We start from the raw sequence: 17,073 nt of genomic DNA, 5'->3' as shown, positions 1-17,073 counted from the left end.
AGAAAGAATACCATGTGGGACAGCCCTGAAGAGAGAACATAGCATACACCCAGGGAATAGAGATAGATCAAGAGTAGTTGGAAAATAGGATTGGGGGAGTACAAAATGAAAGGTAAGACTGTTGAAATACATGGGATCAGACTAGACCTGTGGGTTTGTTTCTGAAATCTGAAAGACATAGGATACCTTTCCAGAGAAAATTAATATCTCCCAGATCTTGAGTGATGACCTTTTAAAAATTATAATATTAAGAATCTGGTATGGATATAAAATTACGTATGAACTCATTATGTTATATAGCTCTTATGTAACCGTAACACTAAAACAACTTTAAAAAATTAAATACAAAACAAAAATTTAAATAACACTAGTGGGACTTCCCTGGTGGTCCAGTGGCTGGGACTCCATGCTTCCACTGCAGGAGGCACGGGTTCCATCCCTGGTCAGGGAACTAGGATCCTGCATGCCACGCAGTGCAGGCAAAATAAATAAATAAATAAAATGCTAATGTAACAGATTATGTTGTTTTACATAAACTAGACCAATGATGTATTCAATCCTGGAAATATGTAGTCTCAGGTCTAGTTTTATACACACACACACACACACAATTTTTTTTTTTCGGCTGTGCCGCGTGGCTTGTGGGATCTTAGTTCACCGACAAGGGATTGAACCCGGGCCCTTGTCAGTGAGAGCGCAGAGTCCTAACCATTGGACCACCAGGGAATTCTCATAGTCCTATATTTTTAAACCACTTCTGTAATTTGACTTCAATAACAGTAGTGCATAAAATGCTTATAAATATGTAAAACTAAACAGATTTAATAACTGCAAATGTTTATTTGCTAATTTAGGGAAATACAACCTTATATATACTACCATACCAGCTAGCGGTCCTTAAATGTCAGTTTTAAAGAGGCCAACTTGTTAACTCTGGCAATCTTTCTTGTTCATTTGTGGTTCAGTACCTTAATGAAAACTACATTAAATGTGTATCTAGTATAATCACTGCTGAAGTTTGGAATAAAACACACACACTGCAAACAAACTGTTTCACGTTGATTAATTACAAGATGGGATCTACCAGATACATCTCACAGTGAAAATATGATACTAAATACTAAGCCGGGGTTTGGCCTGCCTATACTAACATATACCATGAAATGATCTAATTTAACTCACCATCTTTCCCTGTCTGAGCATCATCAGTACAATGCTTTATGAGTTGGCACAAACACAATAATAAACAAAATCTAAACACAGCAACAAACTCCCAAGGGATTACTTGGCTATAAAGCAGTCCTTTAGAAGTTACATAAAACTCATTAATGTACAAGAATGCCCAGTTAGAAAAATACTACAGAAAATACAACATTACTAAGGAGTTCTAAGAGAAGTGAATTTGCAGTTTAGAGGGGGAAAAAAATCACTTTGGTACAGGATGAAGTAGATTATAAGGAAACAAATGAGAAGAATCCAGGTAAGAAATGAAAGCCTAGATTAAGGCAGTAATAGTAGGAGTGTTGATAATGTAGATAAAGGGTTTGGATTCAAAGATGTTAAGGAGGTAGAATCTTGGGGCCAGACAGATGTGAGATGTAAAATGGAGGAATCAAGGACAACTTGCAGGTTTCTAGAAAAAACAATGATAGTGGTACATCCTCCAAGGCAAGGAAAATAGCAGAATTTAAGGGTGAGGGGATTGAGAAGTAGCAGAATCAACACTTACAGGGACTATTTGATCATCTTCTACTCTCACCTCACTCACTCCCAGCTTTCCTCAAAATTCTCTCCCCCATTCACATAGCTGTACTAAGAGCAACCATGTTACAATGTAACCTATAGTGTGATCCTACCTGCAGGGTACAGTTGACAGATAAAGTCTGAATCCTTAACTAAAGCTACACCAATATGCAGACTCCACCTGTTTTATTTATATCTCTATATGTATATGTAAATGGGTATGTACACACACATATGTATACACACATGTATACCCACATTTATACATACATACACACAGAGATATGTATATATACATATACATATATACACACACACACACAATCAAACAAAAAATCCCCTAACAACCACCATAGTAAATAGGACCTTGTAACTAACTGCTCAACCCTAAGGCAATCCTCATACTCAAATATCCACTAAGGGCCATTTGATCTGCTAAGACAAAAGTTGACAAACTGTTTTAAAGCCACAAAGTAAATATTTTAGGCTTCACAGGCCATAAAGTTAGGACTACTTAACTCTGCCAGTGTATCAGCAAAAGCACCTACATACAATACATAAACAGATGGGTGTGTTGTCTGTGCTCTAATAAAACTTTATTCATGGACACTGAATTTTGAGTTTCCTATAATTCTCACATACCACAAAATATTCTTCTTTTGACTTTTTCCCACCATTTTAAAAAAATGTAAAAACCATTCTTAGCTCTCAGGCCATACAAAAGCAGGCAGCATTGGGCCTACTAACCTTAGTGTGTCAACCCTTGTGCTAAGGTAACACAGAACTGCCCTCTCCTTTCTTTCAAATGTCCTCTAAGTGTCAGAAAAGGAAAATCTTTCTAGTGGACAGAATTGAAAATCTTCATTTGGCTGCCAAAGAACTCACTCCATTTGCAAGGAAGTAAGTCAACAAATGAAGCCCCATGCAATTTGCTGGTTCTATCATTTACCTTCTACTGTACCTGTCCAGCAAGATACGGTGTTAAGTTTCGGAACAATGATACCTTCCTCTTCCCTCCCCTCATAAGAGTTTTTAGCTATTTTTTTTTTCCTACCACTGTGTATCAGTTATGCTGGGGATGGTTAAATTCAGTACTTAGTCCACAATTTTCAAACATGTGACAAAGCATAGCTAGGCCTGATTAACAAAGAGCATCACCTTTAGAATCTGGACTCAGAGAACAATGACCTCTGGATGTGGTAAGTAGATATGAATTTGGGTTGTTTCCATAGAAGAGATGAGAGTGTTTGCTGGTATATAGAGATAGTGAGATTATGTTAAAGAAAATATTTAATATATATAAGAAAAGTAGGACTCTGTGTGGGTGCGCTCAATAATAGCCATGGAATGAATGAACTGGACAACTATGTTTTAGAGTGTCCTTTACTCCTCTTCTTTCTGGGATGTAGCCCGCTAGCCAGAGCTGTGGTCCAGAGCTGGACCTATAACCTAACGAGTCCCTTTCCTGAGATTTGAGACTGAGAATCAGGTCAGTCTCTCTGATGGCAGAAACTATAAGATTTAAAACTCAAAAGATATTAGTAAGTGTTAAAAACTGACCTGCAGCAAGAAAGAACTAACTGAACACACAAAGAGTATCTTGTGTGAAAAAAAAAAAAAAAAGAGTATCTTGTGAGACATAAAGAGATACTCTTGACCTAATATGGAGTCCCTGGATCTAGCTGTTCCTGAGTTCCAGCTGTCCTCCTATGGCTTGATTGCCTTTCTGAGAATTCACAGGATACCCATATGTTTCCAAAAAATTCTTCTTTTTGCTTCAGTTAGGTATGTGTCGCTCTCCTAACTAAAACAGAGTACCTACTGGACAATCTAAACAGGGATATTCAGTTGGATCAAAGAGTTCTGGTGAGTTTAAAACACTTAAGGATGGTAGCTACAGCAACAAAAATGGAAGAAATCACCAGGAAGAGTGAAAAGAGGTGGTCAAGGTGGAAATTCATAAATATCAATATGATTAGCAGAGAATTAAGAGTCTGCAAAGAAGCAGCTAGTAGTAAGAAAGGCAGGAAAGGGACAGTCACAAAAGTCAAGGAAAAAAAAACAGTATCAAGGAGACAATGGTTAACAATGTCAAGTATAGAAAGAGGTAAAGGAGTAAGCAATGATTATACAATTTGTCAATGTACAAGTCACAGGTGGCCCTGATACGAGTTATTTCACTGGCATGCTAGGATGAGAAGCCAGATTGAAGGTTTAAGAATACATAGGAAGTACACAACTCTACCTATGAAGTACTATTCCCACTGAAAAAAAAACATTCAAGCCTGAATCGGAGCAAGCTTCTAGAGGTAACTATCAATTTACAGGAAAAACTGTGGACAGAAGAACATATTACATGAAACCAAAGGGATGCAATCAGCAAAATCCAGACTGTGAGAAATCTCATAGGGCAAAAGCTTGGTTTCTTTCACAAACCAATTGTATAGGAACAAGAACAAAAAGACAGAAAGAAAAGAGGGTTGAGACACACATCAACACAATAAAATGTATGAACCTTATTTGTATCCTAATTCAGACAAACTGTTAAAACAAAACGAAAACTGTAATCGAGGAAATTTGAACACCGACCAGAATATGTGATGATATTAAGGAATTAGTGTTAATTTTTTTAGTAAAATCTTAAATTGGATTATTATTTTAATTCTTAGAGATATACAATAAAATAGTATAACACAGTCTTTATTCTACTAGTGAGTCTTCACTGATTGTGCTCAAAGTCATCCAGCCTGCTACAGTCCCATAGTTAGCTGCATAGCAAATATTAAGAGAGATACAAAGCGATACAGGGATTCAAAGGAGATAAGTCACTATTGGGGTAGGGAATCAAGCAAAACTTAAGGCAATGGTATTTGCACTGTGCCTTAAAAGATGATGAAATGTTAAGAGACAAGGAACAAGACAGGAAAAGTGATATTCCAGATGGAAGAAATGATAGCAATTGGAAAGAGGTGGGAAGGCCTATCTATGAAGAGTATTGACTCTACTCACCTTTCCATAAAACTGTCCCTACCCTAGTGATGACAAGAAAAGGAAAAGTCAAAGTGAAACATCATAACCCACTAGGCAGCTCCAAGTTGACAAAATCATGGGAGACCCATTCAGGCCCAAAGCAGACAGAGGAAGCCCAGTTCCAGAACAGATCACGACAGTATCTGGGTAGCCAAACCATACTGGCTTTCCAGAGTAATCTATTCATGTCAATCTCTGGGTGTGGGGAGTTACTGCAAGTAGGGGTGCTCTCCTTACACCAAAGGGAAAAGTAGCAAGGTAACAGGTCAGGTTAGCTTTAAGCAATTTTTACTCACTGACTACACCTTATTTCACAATTAACTGAGACTAGCAAACACCCTCCCAGAAATCAATATAATTGTTCCAACTTTTCAGAGAAAATAAAAAAGGAAATGGGAAAACCATAATGAAGACTGGGGGTTCAAAAGCTGGAAATCCTTTACATTATACAGGAAAGTTTTTATAGTAAGTTATCTGTAGAAGAGAGCTGAAATAAAAAATAAAATCTACCATATGATCCAGCAATCCCACTCTTGGGCATATATCTGGACAAAACTATAATTCAAAAAGATATATGCACCCCTATGTTCATAGCAGCACTATTCACAATAGCCAAGACATGGAAACAATCTAAATGTCCATTGACAGATGAATGGATAAAGAAGATGTGGTACATACATACAATGGAATACTACTCAGCCATAAAAAAGAACAAAATAATGCCATTTGCAGCAACATGGATGCAACTAGAGATTATCATTCTAAGTAAGGTAAGTCAGAAGGAGAAAGACAAATACCGTATGATATCACTTATATATGGAATCTAAAATATGGCACAAATGAACCTATCTACAAAACAGAAACAGACTCAAAAGACATAGAGAACAGACAGGGGGGCAGGGGATGGACTGGGAGTTTGGGGTTAGTAGATGCAAACTATTACATACAGAATGGATAAACAAGGTCACACTGCATAGCACAGGGAACTATGTTCAATATCCTGAGATAAACCATAATGGAAAAGAATATAAAAAAGAATGCATATATGTATATAACTGAGTCACTTTGTTATACAGTAGAAATTAACACAACACTGTAAATCAACTATCCTTCAATAAAAAATTTAAAAAAAGTAAAATAAAATCAAATCTAAGTTATCAATTTTTATAATACACACTGCATTTCTGGGTCACTGTCCAGGTGTGCCTTCGATATTTAAGACTACCTCTTTGGGGACTTCCCTGGTGGCGCAGTGGTTAAGAATCTGCCTGCCAATGCAGGGGACACGGGTTCAAGCCCTGGCCCAGGAAGATTCCACATGCCGTGGAGCAACTAAGCCCGTGCGCCACAACTACTGAGCCTGCACTCTAGAGCCCGCGAGCCACAGCTATTGAGCTCGCGTGCCACAACTACTGAAACCTGCGCACCTAGAGCTACAAGAGAAGCCACGGTAATGAGAAGCCTGGTACCGCAACAAAGGGTAGCCACCGCTAGCAGCAACTAGAGAAAGCCCGCGCACAGCAATGAAGGCCCAACACAGACATAAATAAATAAATAAATAAATTTATATTAAAAAAAAGACTACCTCTTTGATTTTTATGAAAAATACTATGAAGAGAAGGCCTCATACATTTTGGACTTCATTCTAAACCAGTAGGTGGCCACAAAAGAATACCTGTTTTCTTTGTTCCTCTCAGGTACACATAAAACCATGACATTTACCTTAACTCTTAAAAAAAATGTAAGATACATAATTTTAGAAGGCTTCACCTTCTGTCATCTTCTGTAGCTGATAGCTACTTTTTCCCCTACAAATAAATACTGTTCACTTGCTCATACAGCTTTTTTTTTTTTAAGAGTACCCTTTTGTGAAATCTTGGGTTGGATATCACATTCAAATTCAACCTAGTAATTGTATAAAATACTGGGAAGGACACAAAGAGGTATAAATATAGTTCTTGCTCTAAAGACATGACAGACCTATAAAAAAATTACAATACAAAGCAGAATGCATCAACTGTCACAAAGGGCGTACAGTATCTCAAGAGCACAGAGAAGGGAATGTACATCATCTGACAAGAAGAAACTGAAGCTGAATGAAAATATGCTATCTTTAAGAATGCTTAATTACACAGCTTCAAAGCACTGTAGAATCACCTTTACACCTCAAAACTGTAGACCATTTTCGAATAATCACAGCTAAGCTCTTTTTTTTTAAATCAAACAGTAAAAGTCTGGTCACTCACAAACATCCTATCTTGCCTCCACTTGACACAGAATTTTATTTAAAGCAAAATCTGCCTACTGTTCCAGTAGAGCTAACAAAAACCAAAGCCGTCAGCCTGCAAGCCACCACACACTGAATGAAAATGCTGGTGTTAAAAAAAAAAATTTTTTTTTATTGCCTCAGGTAAGTTAATGCTAAAAGATAATTTAAAATAACTTCTTAAGATTTTTTTTTAATGTTTGGAGACTGAAGGAGGCATTGATGAATGAGTAAAATAAACCTGAGCAATTTAAAGAAGCCAGCTTTGTTAAAAACCAGATGGCCACTTGCCAACACTTCTTCATACACGTAAAACCAAAGATGATTCTAGGCAAGATTCACAGGCCACAGAGGCTCTTTATTAAATGTCAAATTAAGAAAGTTCTCATATTTCAATTTTGATAAGTTAAAGGACAATTAAATAAAAGGAGCACTTTACAAAGCTTTGCAGAATCAATATGGAAACAAAGCTTTGCGCTTTTAACATCTGAACCCTCAAAAACAAGACATTTTAAACGTCACATTTACAAACATCCTATTCACAAGGAACTATCGCTTAGATTCTGTAAGGAAAAACAGTGGTAACTGGAAAAGGGACTGGCCTTAGTTTAAAATCTCCAACAGGCCAGCTGAAAAGAAATCGCACAATTCTTAATTGCAAGTGACCGTGAGAACCCTAAATCGAACTCTTCCTCTTAGTTTGAACTCCATACAAAAGCATTTCAGATTTGTATCTTTGTACAAATTTGCACCTTTGTATCATTCCTACAAATGATACCGTTTGTGAAAGAAAAGGCAATAAGGATACAACTCAAACTCCTATATCCCATGATCCATCCTCAAAGAGTGGAAGGAACAGCAAAGTGGAAGGAACAAAGCACTGACGTCAATTACGAGATTAACCCCGGGCACAGGCAGCTGGAGAAAAGGCCTACACATCAATATCCAAATGCAAGGTATCGGGGTAACTAGCTAACCGATTCTGAAGTTATGGGGGGGTATTCAAGTATTACACCCCCACATTCCCATTTTTAGTCAACCCCCTTCGCCAGTCGAAGGCGGAAATTTTTTTCCTCTTTTTTTTTTTGCGGGGGGGGGCGGGGAGGAGGAGGAGGAGGAGGAGGAGGAGGAGGAGGAGGTGGTGGAGGAGGAGGTGGAGGAGGACGTACGCAGGATCGCGAGAAGGAAAGCGAGAACTAGTTGGGTAATGATAGCCAGAACCTAGGCCTATTTTCTCTTTAACTAGAAATAACTTGAAATTGAGAAGGGTATTAAAAAGTAACAGGTAAGTTGATGGAATTTCTGAGGGAAGGAATGGATTAATGGACGAAAGGGGAAAGGAAAAACAGTGCAAAGACTGATTTCTGGTAATTTTTGTTAGGACTGGGTTAGCCTTTTTAATTAATTTGTATTTTTGAGGGTCGGGGGTGGAACGCGAAGACGAGGGAAGCCGTCTCGAGCAGCCCTAGCCCGAAGGGTCTCTCCGGGCCCCCAAACGGACCCTGTCCTCCCCTCCCCCCAGCCCCTCCCCGCGGCCGGGCCCGGCCCGGCCCTCAGTCCGTCTGTCTGCTCTTCTCACCTCCAGTCCCGGCTCCGCTAGGCCCGAACCATTTCCCGGCTGCGGCAGAGGCGGCGCCGGGCCTGCACCTTCACCGGACGCGCATTCGAACCCGCTCGGGGGGCGGCGACAAACTGCCAAGGGCGAGGAGCTCCGGGCGGCGGCGGGGGTTCGGCAGGTCTCGAAAAGCGCAGGCGGCGGCGGTGGCGACGCACCTCACACAGCACAGGCGGAGGTTCCGCCCCGCTCCATGACTGTCGAGCCCAGACCGGGACGGCTGGCTGAGGAGGCAGGGGCGGGCTGACGAGGACCTGGCACAGGGATCCCCCGCCCCGTCCGCTGGCGGCGGCAGCGACGGCGCTCGACTCCCGCAACCAGGACAGTGACTGACGCAGCGGCCGCGCCACCCATGTGACCAGGCCCGGGCGGGGACGAGGCGTCACGTGGCGACGCCGCGCCCCTCCCCGTCAGAAAAGCGGAGGGTTGCGGATCCTACAGCGCCGGGAGGTGACGCTGGAGGTGGTGACGTGCTCCGACGACGCCGGGCTGGCCGGGTACTGGCCCAGGTGGCCTAGGTCCGAGCTCCTGAGCCCGGCGGCCGCGTCTGACAGGGCGGGACCGGCAGGATCGGGCCTCCACACTTCGCGCGCGCACGCTTCACGCGCGCACACTTCGGCGCGCACACCCTCCAGCGCGTAGCCGCTAGCGAGGTTCAGAAGGGCGGGGCCGGGTGGAGCCGGATCTACTAGTTCTGGGGCTCAGGAGGTCAGGCAGTCCGCCCCTCCTGAGGGTGTGGTCGAAGCCCGCAGGCCCGTGGTGCGGTCCTGCCGTCGAAGACCGGAGTCAGTGCGGCGGCCCTCGACAGGTCCGGTCGGAAAAGGAAGTCCGCTGGGAATTTCTCTGCAGGAGGCCGCCTAGAACCTCGCTTGAACTTCTCAGACGAAGCCAAGCCAGCCCTTTTTCTTGATCATCTAAACATCTTCTACTGTTAATACTTCTTTTCAAGATATCATTCTGAACACTTTTCTTCAGTTCTTAACATCCTGCCAGTCAGGGCAAACTATAATTTAATTGAGAGTAAAGCCGTAGTTATAGATTAGACAGGATTTTCAAAGGGTCTCATAGAACCCAGTACGGTAACTGTCCAGAGAAACTACTTTGGGTTCATTTTTTTGGAAAACACTTTATAATTTCCTGCTTCTTATCTGTTTTCTTTCCATGAAGGAGCCTCATGAAGGTGTTTTTTTCACTCTCTACTAATTTTGAAGCAAGCATTTAAAAGATTTTTTAAAATAAAATTCAAGGATTTTGAGGAACTTTATGATAAACTATAAAGAGTGTGCATATGAAAATGTTTTTATTAGCCCTAAAAGCTGGTAATTCATCAGCAGCAATAGTAGTATAATATTTTTCTTTTTAAAATTCTGAAGTGACCACATATTCTTTTAAGCTAAACTCTATATAGATTTTTATCTATCTATATAAATTAGGAAATGATTTCATGCAAAACTCAAAATGAACTGTGACAAAATATAGTGAAAAATAATTGGCAGTCCCATCCCTGCCCTTCAACTACTCCAGTTCCGGAGGCAATCACTTAACATTTTCTAATGTAGCCTTCCCAAGATATGTTGTAAATATATATTAAAATACACTTATATGTACCTCTTTTTATGCAAAAGATAACGTACTATATACACTGTTAAGTTCCTTCCTTTTTCACTTAAAATATCCTGGATATCTTTCCATATCACTGTGTAAAGAACTGTCTCATTCTTCCTAGGGGCAGTATAATATTCCATTGTATGCAAATATCTATTTCAACCAATCTCCTACAGGTGGACATTTAGGTTGTTGCCAAGCCATTACTAAATTACAAACTAAGCCGCAACTAATAGTCTCATAAAATGGATAAGTATACCAATAACTCATTAGACTGCAATCTTTAAATCAAAAGGTATTTTCAGTTTGGATAGAGATTGCCAAATTGTCCTCCGTAGATGTAATGCCAATTTCACGTGTTTTCTTTTGTATTCTGCCTTGGAAGATTTACAAGCCTGTATAGGAAGGGAGGGAAGATGGAGACTGACAACAAGAAAGATTATCATTTTACACAATTAAAGAAGTATTAAAACATTGAAGATATGTCATAAACTTTACAAGAATATTCCTTTACTTATTCTGGTGTAGATGTTACTTGGCTAACCAAAAGATAATATGCTTTTGGTTCCATAAATTATCACAATAATTTTTCAATATAAATGAGACCTTACTTAAAAACCAAAAGAGGGGACTTCCCTGGTGGCACAGTGGTTAAAAATCCACCTGCCAGTGCAGGGGACACGGGTTCGATCCCTGGTCTGGGAAAATCCCACATGCGGAGCAAATAAGCCTGTGCGCTACAACTCCTGAGCCTGCGCTCTAGAGCCCACGAGCCACAGCTACTAAAGCCCATGTGCCTAGAGCCTGTGCTCCACAACTAGAGAAACCACCGCATTGAGAAGCCCACGCACCACAACTACTGAGTGCCTGTGCGCGACAACGAAGACCCAACGCAGCCAAAAAAAAAAAACGAAAAACAAAAGGGGGCCTGGGTTGGAAAAAATAGACTTTCCTTTGGAATTATTCTGCAAATAGGAATTTCTTTCCCTTTTAGCAATGAGAGAAAAAATTCCTAATTATGTATTTCTCAACTCGTAACATTTTAATACTCTGTCATTTTATTTAATCAGATGCATCCATTTTAACAAAGTGACTTTTCTGTCTCTAACTTCATGTTCTAGAACAATGTAAGTCAACTGCACAGTTTGGTGTAATCAGAAAATACAAACCATAGAACTTTAAGAGAAAATAATCTCAAAGAAAAATATGACTTTTATTAACAGGCAATATTTGAACAAAGTATTCAGTATATATTGTTACAGCAGCAATTCTCAGTAGAGTTCTGGGGTGTTTTTAAGTCAGATTTTTGTGAAGGTATAATTTACATACAGAGAATATATATATATAACTGAGTCACTTTTCTGTACACCAGAAACTAAGACAACATCGTAAATCCACTATAGTTCAATAAAAAATTAAAAAGTAATAAAATTTACATACAGTAAAATTTATCCTTTTCAATGTATGGTTCTATGAGTTCTGACAAATGCATACAGCTATGTGACCACCACCCCAATCAAGATATAGAACATTTCCTTTACCCCCAAACATTCACTCTTGCTCCTCTGTAATGAATGCCTCACCTCAACCCCAGTTCCTGGCAACCACTGATGTGCTTTCTGTCCCTATACTTTTACCTTTTCCAGGATATCACATGAATAGAATCATACAGTATGTAGCCTTTGAAGTCTGCCTTTGTTCACTTAGCATAACGCCTTTGAGATCCATCTATCGTTGTCGCGTGTCTCAGTAATTTATCCCTTCCTATTGCTGAGTAGTATTCTATTACTATAACATAGCCTGTTTAGGCATTCATCCATTGAAGGACATTTGGGTTGCTTCCAGTTTTTAATGATTATGAATAAAACATATAAACATCCACGTACAAGGTTTCACTCAGTCTTTAAAATGATTTTCTGAAAGTCACTTCTAGACATAGGAATTACTGTCGTAAATATATCTACATAAATATTATTCTATGTTATTTTAGAAACTCAAATAATTTATTCATTATGTATCAAATGTTTATGAAACATCTACTATATAGCAGGTACTGTTCTAGGCATATGGATAAAACGATGATCAAACGCTGGCACCAAAAAAAATAGCCCCAAAATGGTGGGTTGATAAGGCAAAGTTGAGTTTATTACTTACTGATAAAAGAGACCAGTGCCTTGATGTTTTCAGTAGCATTTCCAACGGGAAATTGGAACACTTATAAGGTTTTGGGGTCTGGTCTAAGGGGGTTTTTCAGTTTAGGAGGCTTGATTAGGATTGGATAAGAATCATGGTATAATAGGTTAGGATTAGAACACACAGCAAGGTAAAGGTTTTAAAGAGTCTTGAGAGTGTGTTAGTTTTTATTGCCGCTTTAACAAATTACCACAAACTTAGAGGCCTAAAATAACACAAATTTATCATCTTACAATTTTATAACTCAGAAGTCTGACACAGGTCTCCCTGTGTTAAGATCAGAGTGTTGGCAAGACTGCTCCTTTCCAGAGGCTCTTTTCCATCTTCTAGAGGCTGCCCACATTCCTCGGCTTGTGACCCCCCTCATCCATCTTCACAGTCAGCAAGGGCTGGTTGACTCCTTCTTAAATCACATCCTCTGACCTTCTGTTCTGCCTCCCTCTTCCGCTTTTGAGAACCCTTGTGATTACTGCGGACCAACTCAAATAATTTAGGATAATCTCTCTATATTAAGGTCAGCTGAATTAGTAACCTTAATTCCATCTGCCACCTTAATTCCATTTTGCATGTAACATAGCATATTCAAAGGTTCCAGGGATTAGTACGTAAACACCTTTGAGGGGCCATTATTCTGCCCACCACACAGTTTAAACTGTCATTTAAAGTCATCTGTTGAATGGGGAAGGTATGGGTTGGGAGTTTGAGGTTAGCAGATGCAAACTGTTGTCTATAGAATGGATAAACAACAAGGTCCTACCATATAGCACAGGGAGCTATATCCAATGTCGCACAATAAACCATAATGGAAAAGAATATGAAAAAGAATATATATAACCGAATCACTTTGCTGTGCAGGAGAAACTACACAACAATGTAAATCAACTACACCTCAATAAAAATAAATAGGGAATTCCCTGGCAGTCCAGTGGTTAGGACTCTGGTCTCCCACTGCGGGAGGCCCGGGGTACGATCCCTAGTTAGTTGGGGAACTAAGATCCTGCAAGCCGCGTGGCGCAGCCAAATAAATAAGTAAAATTAAGTCATCTATTGAAAAGTTGACTAGGTTTTTGTTCATTTAAATGAGACTTTGAGAAGTTTCTGAAATGAAAAGTTGCAATTTTTCTGTTCCTGGTCCAATGTTCCTGGAATAGTAGTAATGTTGAAGATGGCAATGAAATAATAAAATTATGTTAATGTTGACAGTAATCCATGTAGATATTTAATGTTGATAGTAATCCATGTGGATACAGACAGTTTCAATTCTCAGTGCCTGACTTTGCAGCCATTTTTCAGCCTGAGTTGGAGAACATTAACATCTAGGACCATGATCAGTCCAAATCTTCACTGTTACATGAGGTGTCATGATTACGAATCAAATTTCTGGGGGATGGTTGTTTCAAATTGCACAAGTACCAGGTTTTCCCATTCGTAATCCTTCTGGGGAACACTGGAAAACACATCTCAGTTACCACATCTGAGGGGCAAGGAAGCTGGAGTACTTTTTTTATTATTATTTATTTATTTATTCATTTATTTGTCTGCGCTGGGTCTTAGCTGCAGCACGCGGGATCTTCCTTGCCGTGTGCAGCCTCTTCGTTGAGACTCGCGGGATCTTTTAGTTGCTGCATGCGGGCTCTTGATTGCGGTATGCGGGGCCTAGTTCCCTGACCAGGGATTGAACCCGGGCCCCCTGCACTGGGACCCCGGAGTCTTAACCACTGTGCCACCAGGGAAGTCCCTGGAGTATTTATATAACTACTCCTGTTGATCACTGTTGAGGGCTTTCTAGCAACTTCGGCCTGTTACATGTAAGTAGAGCAAACTACAGCAGCCAGAGACGTTTTTCAGGCAAATAAAATCAGGAACATCTGCATAATTCAGAGTTCCACTGATATTCCTGAAATGGTAGAGGTGAGGGACATGGGCGGGCAACATCCATGTCTGCTTCAATGATAATTACTGTACATACTATGTGCCGGGCACAAAGCTAAACATTTTCAGATGCATTATTTAATTTTTTTAACCTTTTCCTCTCTATCTTTTCCGCTACCAGCATGCCACTGAAACTCCAAGATCACCATCAGTTCCCACACTGTCAAATCCAAAAGTTGAATCTTTGTCTTTACCTTACTAGTGTTTAACACAGTTAACCATTTTTTCTTGTTTGAGACACTTTCTTCTCCTGGTTTTTGAGAGGCCACACTCTCCAAGTTTCCCTCCTGGCTGCTGCTTTTCAGTCTCATTTGCAGGAGATCCTTTCCCTTTCCCTGACTTCTGAATAGAGGTGTCTCAAGACTTGATCTTTAGCTCTTTTCTCTCTCTTTCTTTCTGGGATCATTCACTTAGCATAATGCCTTTGAGATCCATCTATCGTTGTTGCATGTCTCAGTAATTTATCCCTTCTTATTGCTGAGTAGTATTCTTTTTCTGTAAAGGCCAGATAGTAAATATTTTAGGCTTCACAGGCCAAGTGGCAAAAATCAAGGATTTCGTGTAGGTACATAATAGGTTAAAATTTTTTTCTGTCAATTTTTCATGAAATTCAAAATGTAGTAATTAAGCTTTGTAATTCAAGTCTACTAATGAGAATAATAATTTTTCTTTTTCGGCAGGGAGCGGGGATAACATTTCACTTACTTGGGATTCAAAGTTAATATTTCCTATCATCAAGTGTGATTTCAGATATTCTTCTGTTAATGTTTATCTGTTGTAAAGTTTTATGTATTTAATTTTGAAAACATCTTTTCACACAGATAGGTACTGCCAAATACTGATATCAATACACTGGCATGTGATATTAGTTAAGAATATTCATTGCTGGGAATTCCCTGGTGGTCCAGTGGTTAGGACTCCATGCTTTCACTGCCACAAAGTCCAGAAACCTCCATGGGCACTGTAGTTCAAGCTTAGAAAAAATACATGCTGCAAATCTGTATGGTAATAGACATTTTACTTATAACTTTGAACAGCACAGGAAGTATACAAAACAACTTGATATTGTGATTCAAAAAAAGTTGTTGCTGAAATGACTTGTCTGCAGTAAAATTTCACATATAAACAGTTTGCCTTGTAACTTAGGTTGAACTTGTTAATAAGCATTATTGAGTCTTCAGTAAAAGTTAATTTCCAAGCCATTTAGTGTTCAACAGTCGTTGAGGGCACTTATTCACAAAAACTTCCATCTGACAACATTATTCCCAATAGCCAAAAGGTGGAAGCAACCCAAGTGTCCATTGATGGATGAATGGATAAGCAAAATGTGGTATATTCATTAACAAAATATTATTCAACCTTAAAAAGGAAGAGAAATTTGCACATGCTACAACATGAATGAACCTTGAGGATATTATGCTAGGTGAAATAAGCCAGTCACAAAAAGACAAACACTGTATGATTCCACTTATAAGAGATACCAAGAGTAGTTAAATTCATAGAGACAGATAGGAGAATACAGTTGTCAGGGGCTGGGGTGGAGGAAATGCGGAATTATTGTTTAATGGGTATAGAGTTTCAGTTTTGCAAGATGAAACAAGTTTTGGAGATGGATAGTGGTGATGGTTGCACAATAATGTGCATGTACTTAATACCACTGAACTGTACATTAAAAATCGGTTAAGATGTTAAATTTTATTTTATATGTATTCTACCACAATTTAAAAAATTTCTATCTCAGTCCAGAGCTCAAATAATCACAATAATACTTTACCATTACTAAGCCATCAAACTGCTGTGTCGTACAGCAAGTCAGAATATTCAGGCTTATTTCTAAAAAAATTCCTGGGACACGTGGTGGTTAAGTCCAGAAGAGCAAATGAAATTCACTGTTGATAATGTTGGTCTGATGACACATGATAAATTCAAGTATTTGCAACAGGCTTTAAACACCTTACATTTTCAAAAGCTTTGTAAATCTGTCCAACTAAGCTTTTTCTCCTCCACACATATTGGTACCACCATCAATTATAACACATCTTATTCAGCTCAACGGCAGGTTATACTGAATTAGGGTTTCCTCAACTTCTTTGAAAATATTCTCTTGTGTAGTTGTCCCACACAGACTACTCTTAGTGGTAATTCTTCAAACTCAACATTGATTTCTTGAATAAGCAACTGACTGGTATCAGTAACTTCTGTGTACTCATCAAGAGTCAAGTACATATATATGAATGGAATAGGATTGAAAGTCTAGACATAAGTCCTCATATTTATGGCCAGTTGATTTTCAACAAGGATTCTAAGACAATTCAATTGGCAAACAATAGTCTTTTCAACAACTTGTGCTGGGACAACTGGATACCCATATACAAAAGAATGACATTGGACTCCTACTTCACAACATACAAAAATCAGCTCAAAATGAATCCAAGCCCTAATTGTAAAAGCTAAAACTATAAAACTCTTAACAGAAAACATAGGCATAAATCTTCAATGGTTTATTAGATTAGATATGACACCAAAAGTACAAGCAACAAAAGAAAAACATAAACTGGACTTCAACAAAATTAAAAAGTTTTGTGCTTCAAAGGACAACATCAACAAAGTGAAAAGACAAAAGACAAATACCCAGTTTTTGAAAAATGCACAGAGGTTTTGTTTTGTTTTGGCTTTCCTCAAAAGGTTA

At 39.3% G+C, this 17,073-nt stretch overlaps 1 protein-coding gene across 3 annotated transcripts in view; it reads right to left on the bottom strand.

Annotated features, from left to right (window-relative positions):
• The window catches only part of AFF4 (ALF transcription elongation factor 4), a 92,932-nt gene extending 83,850 nt beyond the window's left edge, over positions 1-9,082 (bottom strand). For all 3 annotated transcript variants that reach the window (XM_060008854.1, XM_060008853.1, XM_060008855.1), the window contains exon 1: positions 8,619-9,082. The gene's annotated coding sequence lies outside the window, so the exon portion shown is untranslated. The remainder of the gene's footprint in view (positions 1-8,618) is intronic.
• Between the last annotated feature and the right edge of the window lie 7,991 nt (positions 9,083-17,073).

Source organism: Delphinus delphis, chromosome 3, assembly GCF_949987515.2.
Source record: "Delphinus delphis chromosome 3, mDelDel1.2, whole genome shotgun sequence".
NCBI classification, from domain to species: Eukaryota; Metazoa; Chordata; class Mammalia; order Artiodactyla; family Delphinidae; genus Delphinus; species Delphinus delphis.
Note: the sequence above shows the minus strand (reverse complement) of the source record. Positions and strands in the feature narration are given on the sequence as shown.